General features: G+C 40.3%; 1 protein-coding gene across 5 annotated transcripts in view; it reads left to right on the forward strand.

Moving 5' to 3' along the window:
• LRP1B (LDL receptor related protein 1B) overlaps window positions 1-14,428 on the forward strand; it is a 1,166,776-nt gene that overhangs the window by 671,439 nt on the left and 480,909 nt on the right. The gene's annotated exons all lie outside the window — the stretch shown is intronic.

The following is a 14,428-nucleotide window of genomic DNA, read 5'->3' on the forward strand; positions in this document are numbered from 1 at the left end:
GAGGGTATTTCCTATTAGGGTTTAGAGACAAGACCATGCAACATTTCCATTATAGAGTTCGTTACGAAGTTGTAACTACATTGGTGAATTGAACTATACAGTATGTGGAACAGAATCAGTTTTTATATAACCAAGTTCTCACAGTGTTATCCTCCAAGTCACTTTAGGAACAAAGTCATTTAATATGTTGAAGGAATTTAATAATCACAATGGAAGCAGAAATATATGAGGGGGCTGAGCTGCCCAGTTATCATGTGTAAACTGTTTATTTTATCAGTATATCACAGAGCAGCTGGAGTATGATATGATGGCCTATGCTTTCACCACAATTGTCCTGGCAGTCGTGCTAAAGCTTGAATATTCTTTGCAAGTGTAATTACATAAAAAGTGTGTCACATTATATGAGAAAAAGAAATGAGCTGCTTAGAGTGCTTGAATATCTGCCACTCTATAATGTCCCAGAGACTCCTTCCAGGCTCCCCCCCACACCAACGTGTTGTTTCCATTTTGTGCCTCAGCATATGCTTGCCTTTCCCCGTCTAAATGGAAAGGATAATAATATTTCCAGCGAGTTTCAGTCTGAAATTAAAGTAAGCAAAAAAACGGTATCCCTCCCCCGCTTGTTTAATATGAATGTAGGTTTTGCTCATTCGCAAAGAAAATTGATTGTAAGCAAAAGAAAGATAGGAGAAAATGGAATGCATGTAATGAGCCATTAAGATCAAGAGTGTGGCTCAATAACTGACACCTGAAAATGTTTAACAAAGCAAGAAGAGCCTGAATGTCTAATGCAGAGCTGAAATGAGTGCAAAATTACCTCGTTATTTATCCTGAAACTTTCTCAATAACTGAACAATGATCCATTTTCAAGCTCTGTAAAATATATCTCTTTTCAGTGGAATCTTAATGGGTGGAAACTAAGAAGTGTCTGCTTAAATGGGAAAAAATGTGTATGGTAATTTAACATCTTTGGTTAAAAGGAGACAAGTCCTTCCTAAGTGGTCACTTTCAAAGGCTCTATATCCCACAAAATTAATTCATTTAGATACATAAATGCTTGTGCCACAATTATCTAGCCCTTATTTCCAAACACAGCCTAATCTCTAGATAAAGATTAATTTCAGTGGTTGTTGTGGGTTTTTCGGGCTCTTTGGCCATGTTCTGAAGATTGTTCTTCCTAATGTTTCGCCGGTCTCTGTGGCCAGCATCTTCAGAGGTGTTGCCCTCTGAAGATGCCGGCCACAGAGACTGACGAAACGTTAGGAAGCACAACCTTCAGAACATAGCCAAAGAGCCCGAAAAACCCACAACAACCATTAGATCTCGGCCATGAAAGCCTTTGTGAATACATTAATTTCAGTGTTGCATATATATCACTAAGACTTCAAATAAAGATGCCATTTACTAGAAGCACACCAAATCATAACTTTTGAATAACTTCCTACATCCAGATTTCCCATCTGGATGAGAATTGATACTATAATTTTTGAAAATACTGCTGAGGCTCAGATTTATGAGAAAGAAGCTTAAGTGCTTGAGAGTAGGTTGGGTTTGGAAGGAGCTGTCTGTCTGGCAGGTTGTCCTGGCACCTTAATGCTCCTCTAAGAATAAAACATTGATACTGCTGGTTAGATCCATCCATTTACCTTAAAGTAGTATTGAAAGCTTTAAAAGGGACTGTATTATACATCTGCTTCTCAGGATTTCTTTGCAATACCTGCAATGTAACATCCCAACAGGAAGAGTAAAGAGGAGTAATAGGGAAAACAAAACAATGGCTCACAGAGTGGAAATGATTAATATACGTTTCAGTCCAGAAGAAAGGTAATGCCAAGACGTGCAGTAACTACAGGACATTTGCTTTAATTTCCCATGCAAGCAAAGTAATGCTTAAGGTGTTGCAAGAAAGAATTTTACATTATATGGAGCAAGAGATGCCTGATGTTCAAGCTGGATTCTGAAAAGGAAGAGTCTGTGGATATCATATTGCAAATTTCCACTGGTTACTGAAGAGCACCAAAGAATTTCAGAAGAATATCAGTCATACAGAGGAGGGGCATGATCTGTTCTTGATCATCGCAGACTGCAGGCAGACAATAAAGGACTCAAGTTACAGAAAGCCAGATTTTGTCTGAATATAGGTAGTGTGGGCGGCATATAATTTAAATAAATAAATAAATAAATAAATAAATAAATAAATAAATAAATAAATAAATAAATAAATAAATAAATAAATAAATAAATAAAAGAGGCGACTCTATACATGGAAATCACCAGATGGGCAATATCGAAATCAGATTGATTATATTCTCTGCAGCCAAAGATGGAGAAGCTCTATACAGTCAGCAAAAACAAGACCTGGAGCTGACTGCGGTTCTGATCATCAGCTTCTCATAGCAAAATTCAAGCTTAGACTGAAGAGATTAGGAAAAACCACTGGGCCACTCAGGTATAATCTAAACCAAATCCCTTATGAATACACAGTGGAAGTAAAGAACAGATTTAAGGAACTAGATTTGGTGGACAGAGTGCCTGAAGAACTTTGGATAGAGGCTCGTAACATTGTCCAGGAGGCAGCAACGAAAACCATCCCAAAGAAAAGGAAATGCAAGAAAGCAAAGTGGCTGTCCAACGAGGCCTTAGAAATAGCAGAGAGGAGAAGGGAAGCAAAATGCAAGGGAGATAGGGAAAGTTACAGAAAATTGAATGGAGACTTCCAAAGAATAGCAAGGAGAGACAAGAGGGCCTTCTTAAATGAACAATGTAAAGAAATAGAGGGAAATAATAGAAAAGGAAAGACCAGAGATCTGTTCAGGAAAATTGGACATATTAGAGGAACATTTTGCGCAAAGATGAACATGATAAAAGACAAAAATGGAAGGGACCTAACAGAAGCAGAAGACGTCAAGAAGAGGTGGCAAGAATACACAGAGGAATTATATCAGAAAGATTTGGATATCCCGGACAACCCAGACAATGTAGTTGCTGACCTTGAGCCAGACATCCTGGAGAGCGAAGTCAAGTGGGCCTTAGAAAGCCTGGCTAACAACAAGGCCAGAGGAGGTGATGGCATTCCAGTTGAACTATTTAAAATCTTGAAAGAAGATGCTGTTAAGGTGCTACATTCAATATGCCAGCAAGTTTGGAAAACTCAACAGTGACCAGAGGATTGGAAAAGATCAGTCTACATCCCAATCCCAAAGAAAGGCAGTGCCAAAGAATGCTCCAACTACCGTACAATTGCACTCATTTCGCACGCTAGCAAGGTTATGCTCAAAATCCTACAAGGTAGGCTTCAGCAGTATGTGGACCGAGAACTCCCAGAAGTACAAGCTGGATTCCGAAGAGGCAGAGGAACTCGAGACCAAATTGCTAACTTGCGCTGGATTATGGAGAAAGCCAGAGAGTTCCAGAAAAATATCTACTTCTGCTTCATTGACTATGCGAAAGCCTTTGACTGTGTGGACCACAGCAAACTATGGCAAGTTCTTAAAGAAATGGGAGTGCCTGACCACTTTATCTGTCTCCTGAGAAACCTATATGTGGGACAGGAAGCAACAGTTAGAACTGGTCATGGAACAACTGAGTGGTTCAAAATTGGGAAAGGAGTACGGCAAGGCTGTATATTGTCCCCCAGCTTGTTTAACTTATATGCAGAATACATCATGCGGAAGGCTGGACTGGAAGAAACTCAAGCCGGAATTAAGATTGCCGGAAGAAATATCAACAACCTCCGATATGCAGATGATACCACTCTGATGGCAGAAAGTGAGGAGGAATTAAAGAACCTTGTAATGAGAGTGAAAGAGGAGAGTGCAAAAAACGGTCTGAAACTCAACATCAAAAAAACTAAGATCATGGCCACTGGTCCCATCACCTCCTGGGAAATAGAAGGGGAAGATATGGAGGCTGTGTCAAATTTTATCTTCCTGGGCTCCATGATCACTGCAGATGGAGACAGCAGCCCTGAAATTAAAAGGCGCCTTCTTCTTGGGAGGAAAGCGATGACAAATCTTGACAGCATCTTGAAAAGCAGAGACATCACCTTGCCAACAAAAGTCTGAATGGTCAAAGCTATGGTTTTTCCTGTTGTGATGTATGGAAGTGAGAGCTGGACCATAAAGAAAGCAGACCGCCGAAGAATTGATGCCTTTGAATTGTGGTGCTGGAGGAGGCTCTTGAGAATCCCCTGGACTGCAAGGAGAACAAACCTATCAGTTCTAAAGGAAATCAACCCTGAATGCTCACTTGAAGGACAGATCCTGAAGCTGAGGCTCCAGTACTTTGGCCATCTCATGAGAAGAAAAGAGTCCTTGGAAAAAACCTTGATGTTAGGAAGGTGTGATGGCAAGAGGAGAAGGGGACGACCGAGGATGAGATGGCTGGACAGTGTCTGCGAAGCAACCAACATGAACCTGACACAACTCCGGGGGGCAGTGGAGGACAGGAGGGCCTGGCGTGCTCTGGTCCATGGGGTCACGAAGAGTCGGACATGACTAAACGACTAAACACACACACACACACACACACACACACACACACACACACACACACACACACACATATATATATATATATATATATATATATATATATATATATATATATATATATATATATATATATATATATATATATATATATATATATATAAAAATATCAGCAAAATCTTCCTAACTATTAGAGCAGTACAGGAATGGAACCAATTACCTAAGGAGGTAGTGAACGCTCCAACGCTAGAGGCATTCAGGAGAAAGTTGGATTACCATTTGTCAGATCTACTTTGATTTAGATTCCTGCAATAAGCAGGGGGTTGGACTTGATAGCCTTATAGGCCTTTTTCAATTCAGTTATTCTATGATTCCATGATTCCATCCTTTATAGACTACAGCAAAGCCTTTGACTATGTATATTATGAAAAATTATGGGTTGCACTGAAAGAAATGAGTATACTTCTACACTTGATTGTCCTGATATATAACTTCTATTATGGACAAGAAGCTATTGTTAGGATAGAATATGGAGAGAAATATTGGTTTCCTATAGGCAACGGTGTCAGATGAGAGTGCATTTTATCCCCTTACCTCTTCAATTTGTATGCAGTACGCATATGGAAAATGAAACTAGATTCAGATGAAAGAAGAGTAAAATTGGTGAAAGAAACATCAATAATTAGATATATGCAGATGAGACCATCTTACTGGTAGAAAACATCAGTGAATTGAAATGACTTTTAGGGAAAGTGAGAAAAGAAAATGTCAAAGCAGTATTGCAATTGAATGTTAAGAAGACAAAAATCATGACCACAGAAAGACTACACAATTTTTAACATTGACAATGAAGAAATTGAAATATTTATTTTGCATACCTTAGTTCAGTCATCAATCCAAATGGAGACTGCAATCAAGAAATCAGAAGAAGACTGAGACTAGGAAGAGCAGAGATGAAGGAATTAGAAAAGATCATAAAGTGTGAGGATGTATTACTGGATACCAATACCAAGTTCGTCCACAATCTTGGATTTCTGATCACCATGTATTGGTGTGAAAGCTGGACAGCAAAAAAAGATGACAGGGAAAAAATCAATTGATTTGAAATATGATGCTGGAGGAAAGCTTTGCAGATACCCTGGATTTTCAGGAAGATACATAAGTGGATCCTAAATTAAATCAAGCCTGAACTGTCTCTGGAGACTGTCCTACTTTGGGCACATCATAAGAAAGCAATCATGCTGGGAAAGATGGAAGGCAGCAAGAAAAGAGGAAGACCAAAAACAACATGGTCTGACTCTCTAAAGGAAGCCACAGGCTGAGCAGAGAAGACAAGACATTTCAGAAATCTCTCAATCATAAGTCAGAGTCGAGTTGATGCCATATAAAAACATAACCTTGCCCAAGCCTGGCCTACTTGATTCTCTGGAGAAGCCATCTGGAGATTTACAGTGCAGTATTGTTACTATGTGGATTATATTCACCTCTCATCTCCTCTGATAAAATTCTGAGAGAGCATTTGATATCCTAAACCACTGGTTCTTAACCTTGGGTTACTCAGGAGTTTTGGACTGCAACTCCCAGAAGCCTTCACCCCCAGCTGTGCTGACTGGGGTTTCTGGGAGTTGCAGTTCAAAAGCATCTGAGTAACAAAGGTTAAGAACCACTGTCCTAAACCAACATTTAGTTACTATGTGAATACTGAGACTTAATTCAGGCAGGATCAAGATGATTTTGGTTGGTAGGGAATCCATTCTGCCAGTGGACAGCCAACCTATTTTGAATGACATTTTCTCTCTCTCAGTATCATGTCATGACCAGGTGGTGGATGTCACCAAAAACAATTCTATACAGATTCAGCTCATACACCCTTCTCGGGAAAGGCAGATCCAACCATGGCCACACCTGTTGGCATCATTTGTAGTTTATTTGGAGTACTAAAGTGTGCTACATGTGTGTCTCCCTTTGAAGAATTGTCAGAAACTGCAGCTGGTGTAAAATACTGCTTAAAGGATGATGTCAGGGGACTGCTGTTCAGAACATACCAATCTTTTTTTCAGTTTGCATGGGGTCCTGCTTTCTTCTGGCCAGCTTTTCAAAGTTCTGGATTCTACCTCTGAAGTCTTGAATGGTCCAGGTCCTGTGTTAGTGGGCTGCCTGCCTCCACATGATTCTTGTGTATTTAAGATCAGAGAAGGAAGTTTTTCTTTCTCCACTCTTACACTATCTGAAATGCAGCTGGGAAAGAATGGGCCTTCTTCTGTATAGAGCTATGCAACTCCTTCTCTTTGAAGATTTATCTAAACCCTTTTCTTGTTTACCTTGAGGAAAGTGGTGAATTGAAGATCACCCTACGTAGGATGATTCAGGCCTCCAGTGTAGGATTTTTCAGAGGAACAAATTTATCTTTGTATGTCTCTTTTTCTCTTGGTTTTCTTTTCTTGTCTGTATTTTGTGGACTTTGATGTTATTTTAATTTTTTTTCATACACTGTATGCCGTTTTGTGGCTATATTTTTGACTGAAAAGTGGCTTATTCATTTTAATGTGTTGAAAACGGGTCGCCCGTACGTATAACTGAGAATAACATTTCCGCTGTCATTATTCCTTTGCTTAATACACATCTTTTGAATTACGCAAAATGATACAAAAGAGACCATTAGGGCGTTAGTAGTGGAATTTCATTCCATTGTTAACAAATCCATATCACGTGCAATTAAATCAGAATACTACTTAGTATTATACTAAGTCTCTGTCTAGCTTCTCAGCTGTAACAGAGAATGCACCGCATATTCATTATTCATACCCAAGAATGAGATATACATCAATTCATTAGTTGAGAGTGTTTCCTTTCATGATATACACCAGGTATTCTTCTTTGAGAGGAGCTTCATTGTCCCGTTCGGACTACAAGTCAGTATAATCAGTGCATGGAAAGACGAAGCACAACTAACCCAATTTTTTACCTCCATGACTTGAATGAGTCTTCAGAACAGAGTTTACATGCATGAAGGTTGTACTCAGAGGAACTGATGTAAATCTTCCCTGACTTCATTCTTGAAGCTGAGAATAATTCCATCCATCCATCCATCCATCCATCCATCCATCCATCCATCCATCCATCCATCCATCCATCCATCCATCCATCCATCCATCCTCTTTCTTTCTTTCTTTCTTTCTTTCTTTCTTTCTTTCTTTCTTTCTTTCTTTCTTTCTTTCTTTCTTTCTTTCTTTCTTTCTTTCTTTCTTTCTTTCTTTCTTTCTTTTTCTTTCTTTCTTTCTTTCTTTCTTTCTTTGCTGGAACTTCCCATTTTGTCAAGTAGCATGCAGGAAGGATTTTTTTAAGACTTTGATGTCTAAAATAACCTATATATTTTTATATATTTTTATACTGTTTTGTTTTTTGTAAGCCACCCCGAGTAGACATGGTCTAGAGGGGCGGGGTAAAAATCAAATAAATAAATAAATAAATAAATAAATAAATAAATAAATAAATAAATAAATAAATAAATAAATAAATAAATAGCTTCTTTCCCAACTTGATTCAATGCCAGACATTAATAGGCTGCTAACATGAGATTGCTAAACATATATATATATATATATATATATATATATATATATATATATATATATATATATATATATATATATATATATATATTTATTTATTTATTTATTTATTTATTTATTTATTTATTTATTTATATTTTCATGTGGGAAATATAACTTTATGTAGCATCTCTGGATAGAACATGTTCTGAAGGCATGCCAGGGATGTTTCTTTACAAGGAAGGTATAGAAGACATGTGTGTTGCTTTAAAATAATCACCTTAATTTTGCCTGTAGACAATGCCAATAATGGCAAAACATTCAATAGCAAAGAACTGGCTTTCTTTATTTGTAAATAATGAAACTAACAAACTCTTAGCAGAAGCCCTGTTTCTCCTGGTATGAATAGATGAAATTGTGTGGGTTTTACTTACCTTCCACATATCCACTTCTTTTACTAAGACTCTGTAGCCAAGCACCATTATGGCACTGCTACTGATGAACAGAGAGTGAGAAGCAGGAAAACCGAAATACCTCTTCAGCAAAACAAATTAAAATCAAGAGAAAGAGGTCAACTGAAAGTAATAAAAATAATCTTACAACTACAGAGCTGGAAGGGATCCTATTGATCCCCGAGTCTAACCCTTGTCAGTGAGGCATTAGTGGGGAATCAAAAATCCTACCTCTGGCTCCACAGTCACATACCTAAACCACTAAGCTATCTAGCAGTACATGAATTGTTTACAGTTTATCTATATGCCACCATCATCATCATCCTCATCACCTTTATTGGCATAAAAACATACAGCAAACAGCAGTCCTCAGATAGATGGGGAAGATATACCCCATATGAAACAGAAGAAACAGAAGAAAAAGCCTCAATGCAAGCAGAATATAGCAGTACATCATTTAATTGTCCCTAATCTGTAATGTACACATAAAGGAAAAAATTATTGCATCCAGTAAGATTAGACAGGTTGGTTTATTAAAAATTGAGTTTGACGCTGCTGAATTAGTAAACTAATAAATTTGTCTGGTATAGGTTTTATTTGCACCTACCAGAAGATTGTACAGGATTGCCTCCTCCGTCTGTCCAGTAGAATTAATAAGGATTGATTCCAGGTTTGAAGAGTGAATGTCATTGTACATTGCACAGTAGAGAAGCACATGCCCCAGAGACTCTATGGACCCAGAGTTACAAGGGCAGAACTGTGTTTCCAGAGGCTGCGAATTGAATCTACCATATAAGGCACTGGATGGAAGCACATTACATCTGGCTAGGGTGAAGGCCTGCCATTCATGTGGGCTCTCTAGAAGATGTAAATAACAGGCTGATTTATTGATATCTATAATGGCAATGGTAGATTTAAAGGTGAACATACTTTGCAGGCTGCCACAAAGAGTTCCTGCCTTTAGGTATCCAGGAGTCTCTCTCTGAGGAGTCTATAAGACTGAGCAAAAGGTAGAGCACCCAGGTGGTCTAGGGAGATACCCATGGACCACACCTTTTGTATGAGCAGTTTTAAACCGGGAGAATGTAAGGAATCAGACAAGACATCTCTAATTAAGGGGTCATCAGTGGCCACAAAGCATATTCTCAGCCAGTATTTAAAGTGTCCCAACCACGCTTGAGTCCCCAATCTGATTAAGCCTGCCTCCAGGCATAGAGCTGCATATAGCGCACAATGGGGCACAGCAAAGATATTATAGAGAAAAGTGGCCTGGAGTCTTTCCACTGAGGAATTAAAGGCATGCAGACAAATTGGTGAGCCATACAACAGTTGGGAGACAGCCTTGGCTTTAAACACCCACAGAATATAGCAGTACAGAATGTAGCAGGAATATGTGCATTCCCCCATACATGAAAGAAACTAAGTATTGCTTGCACTGTCAGCTTCACTGAGTTAATAAGGGATTGGTGATGTCTAGTGCATGAGTTACGATAGTGAAAATTAAGCCCTAGGTATTTAAATTCTTTTACCTGCTGGATAGCTCTCCCATGGAATATCCAAGATTGAGATTTCCAGCTCTTATTGAATATGACTATTTTAGATTTGCCATAATTAAGAGTCAGTTTCTTATGGGAAAGATAGTTAACACAGTTTCAATTAGCCATCTAAGGGCAATCTTAGTACATGATAGTAATACTATATTGTCAGCATATAACAGGATGGGAACTGCCTGGGAACCCAGTCTAGAAGAATGAATAACAACCTCCAACAGGGAACGAGTGAGATTGTTGATGTACATGTTAAACAGCGTAGGGGCAAGGATGCAACCCTGTTTAACACCTCTATTAATGAGGACCTGTTCAGATAGGATGTCATGACTGGATAAATGAATGTGGCATGTGTATATACCATGGTGGCACATTACAAAGCCATGGGATAGACATTACAATATTTGCTCAAGTCAGGCTGAATGTTACATGACCAGAAATTTCTGTGGTTTCCTATGATTTGGAACTCAAGAGAGTAGTGCATATGTGACATCTCAGAGATAGCATACATATATCTTTGTGATTCAAAACAGAAAATCTATAAATGTGTATGCATACTATTTCTGTTCCCACCCCCTGGTTTGTTGCTCCCAAGGAAGAAAAAGGAAGGGGTAGGAGACTTTTCAGATATTGGTTTTCAAAGATGAAAAGAGATAACAGAACAAAGCTGTGATGACTGTCAAGATACATTTTGTCAGCTGGCAAAGTGTTCAAATTAAACAAATGCTGTGTTTCTAAGAGGCTTCAATGTTTCTCTGTCTGTAATCCAAACCTTTCTCTCCCCCACCTCTCTCTGTGTGTGCATGCACATGCATGTGCACTTAGGCCTAAGTTTGGGTTCTGGGAAAAGAAACCAAACATTGTGAATCCAAACAGACGGCAGAGGCTGATAGTGCTTAATCCAAGCAATACAGATGCAATGTACAAATAAAGCAAACTCCAGGCAAAGTGGAAGGAATTTTGGTTACATTTAGCTTTGCTTGTACTGGAGCCTCTGGTGCAGAACTGGTTCTTCTTTGTGGCCTCTGTGAATCACACTATGGGTAATCCGTGCATACACGGAGCCTTGTCAGAATATTCTAGAGCTTCTGCAGTAGCAAAGGAAAATATATTAGCATAGACCCCTCCCCCCTGGTATATGTACCTTGGCGCCAAGGCTCTCCTTCAGTTTATTTCAGCTGCCACGTTGAGAGCCTTGATCGTTGCATCTGTGAGAAATCTGAAAAAGAAAGTAGGAAAGTTATTGAACTTTATTTATTATTACTATCCTTCCTCATCCCCTCACTGCAAAAACTTTAAACGCAGAGTTCTCTGCAGTCGCCTCTCTAGACTCTGGGAGCAATCCCTAAATCCATGGACGAAGCTGTTTCCGAAGTGACAAAACAGCACCCATCAGCTACTCCATCTTGTTCCAATTGATAACCTACTCTGCCCTTGATATTGACACGCGAGTGCACAAGGCCAAAAATTCGACGTTGAAACCCTCAACATCGAAAACAGCCTCTAAGCGAAAACAGTCCATGGACACTTCCTCGGCACCGGAACCATCATCTCCAAAGAAGGCTAAGTCTTTGAAATCATAGCCTTCCAAAACTATTTCCCCAACTCCACAATCACCAGAGTCTAGAACTAATCTACGTTGGTTCTCTTTCAGATGAGGAGTCACTTCCACCTCATCAACCTCACCATCACAGTCTCCTGAATGGGAGCAGTGTGTTGAGCGACTCACGGCTTCCCCTGATAGCCCGTGACAATCCTCGGGCTTTCCAAGTGAGTCTTCACAAATTGCCTCGTCAGACATCCATGGCGCTAAACGCAACCAGAAACTGTGCCTTACTCTGCCCCTGTAGGCCTATCACCTTGGCTTCTGGCATATCAACAAAGGCATCAAGCTTATATGAGTGTCTGATTGCCTTCTCGCAGGGAAAGAGATCATGCTCAGCACCAGCATCGGGATGTTGTTTGCCCCGATCGGTACCTAACAGAGAAGCCCGCCAAACACTATTGACCACTGTGCCCCTTCAACATCAACAGCTTGGCATCAAGACCAATATTTTGAGGACCAGCCGCTCGACATCGATATAGATCAATAGTTGATTGACTTGACGCATGATGCTGATCCATCTGATCATGGTTCCAGGCCTCAAACACCATCAGGACTTTTAACATCGCCGGATTCTGACCTGGCAGACACAGACCCTCCGTCACCAGTAGAGGATTTTCAAACCTATGCTCAACTAATGATTCGTACAGCCAAATACCTTGACCTACAAATCCATAGATCCTTTACTGGAGCAACAGATCATCTTTATTATCCCATCTCTAAAGATACGATCAAACCGGTCCATATTTCCAGGCTCCCTTCTCTCCTGAGCACAGCTAGACATTCTTCGACCAAACCAGCATCATCTCATTTGGTGTCAAAATACATAGACAACCTTTATCAAGTACAAAATGATCCAGGCACAGTTTTTTACAGAAACAAACAGCTCCCAATTCCATATTTGTCAAAGCTTCACAATCTCGCTCTCGACAGACAAATACTACTACCTCCTAATAAAGACAGCAGATGCACTGACTACAGGGGCAGATGGCTATACTCTTCTGCCGACTTCACCATGAGAGTTGCCAACTATTAAGGACCTATACGTTTTCTCTGGACAATATGTCTACTTTTATTGATGCTTTCCCCGAAGATAAAAGGGTCTCAGCACAAACTTTTCAACAAGAGGGTCTTTCGATTGCGAAACAACAGATACTATCTGATAGATGCACAGTTGATGCCGCACCTAAATCAATGGCTACCTCTGTAGCACTTTGACGTTTCTCTAGACCTAGAACCACGGGTCTAGCCGAGGACGTGCATGCGCACATTAAAGATCTCACATTCAACAGAGTGGGTCTCTTCAATGCTGAGACTGATGACATTCTTGAGAATGTTCAGAAAAAGAGGACAGCTATGTGCCTTACTACAAACAACAACCTTATCGAGCCAAACCATGCCAACAAACCACAACTACTCCTTACTATGTGCCTTCACTCCTCATGCGCTCATATCTGCTTTAACAGTCCAATGTGTTTTAGGCACTGTGGTGTCCATGACTGCTGTGGTTCAGCATGTTCACCTCAAAATAAGATAACTCCAGGCATGGTTCCTGGCCTTGTTCAACCCATTGACAGACTCATCACATATGTTCCTGTGAGGCACTCCAGAACTCGCCTCCCAGCTTGCATGGTGGCACTCTGCTCAGAACCTGACGATGGGATGGCCCTTTCAACAACCCTGCCCACAAATCCAGGTTACTACAGATGCCAGCCTTAGCAGCTGCAGTGCCCATTGCAGATCCCTGCAAATCCATGCCCGGTGTTCATAAAGAGAGAAACTCTTCCATATCAGCGAACTAGAACTCTTAACACTAATGAAAGCTTGCAGAGCTTTCAAAAACCATCTCGTGGGCAAAATGGTTCAAATAGCCACAGACAACACCACCATGATGTATTATATTCTCAAACAAGGGGACACTCACTCCCCAAGTCTTTTATATCTCGCTTTTGACCTGCGGGAATGGTGCCTCTCTCATCACATTTGTCTAACGGCAATACATACAGCTGGTCAAGTCAACAATCTGGCAGATTTGCTCAGTCGAAAAAAAATCACAAGCCCACAAATGGGAGGTAAATCAATCTGTTTTTCTCTGTGTGTGCAAACGATGGGGCACACCCACCATTGACCTCTTTGCCTCCTGAGTAACCTGGAAGTACCAGTGTTACTGCTCCCACACAGGAGTAGGCAAGAACTCCCACAGAGATGCATTCATCTTCCATTGGCCCAAGTCACTCATTTACCTGTTTCCACTGTTCCCGCTCCTCCACAAAGTTGTAGCCCGGTTTCAGCAGGACATGCCCAATACTATCCTGATAGCTCCATGGTGGCTGTGACAGCCATGGTTCCCAATTCTCCACCAGCTGTCATCCGTCATTTGTCACCTGCCCCGTCTACCTCACTTGCTCATACAGAACAAAAATCAAATTCTCCACCCAGATCTCCCTGCTCTTCATCTCGCAGCGTGGAGGATTCGGCCTCACTGATGAATATCATTCATCATGCAAAGAAACCTTCAGCCAGGAAGGCCTATATGTATAAATGGAAAAAAAACATTCAAGCTTTTACTGCAGTGTCACCTTTTTCCTCAACCAACTCCTCTTTTACCACTGTCATATGTTTTTTTTAAAAAATTGCAGTTAAAAACTAAGGGTCTTTCTCGTCCTTCAAGGTCTACCTTTCTGCAGTTGTGGCTTATCAACCACAACCTCTCAGGCAACTAAGTTTTTCAGACACCCTATTCTGAAACGTTTCCTCAAGGGGCTATCACACCTCCACCACAGAT

The sequence above is a fragment of the Pogona vitticeps genome, chromosome 1 (genome assembly GCF_051106095.1).
Source record: "Pogona vitticeps strain Pit_001003342236 chromosome 1, PviZW2.1, whole genome shotgun sequence".
Classification (NCBI taxonomy): Eukaryota; Metazoa; Chordata; class Lepidosauria; order Squamata; family Agamidae; genus Pogona; species Pogona vitticeps.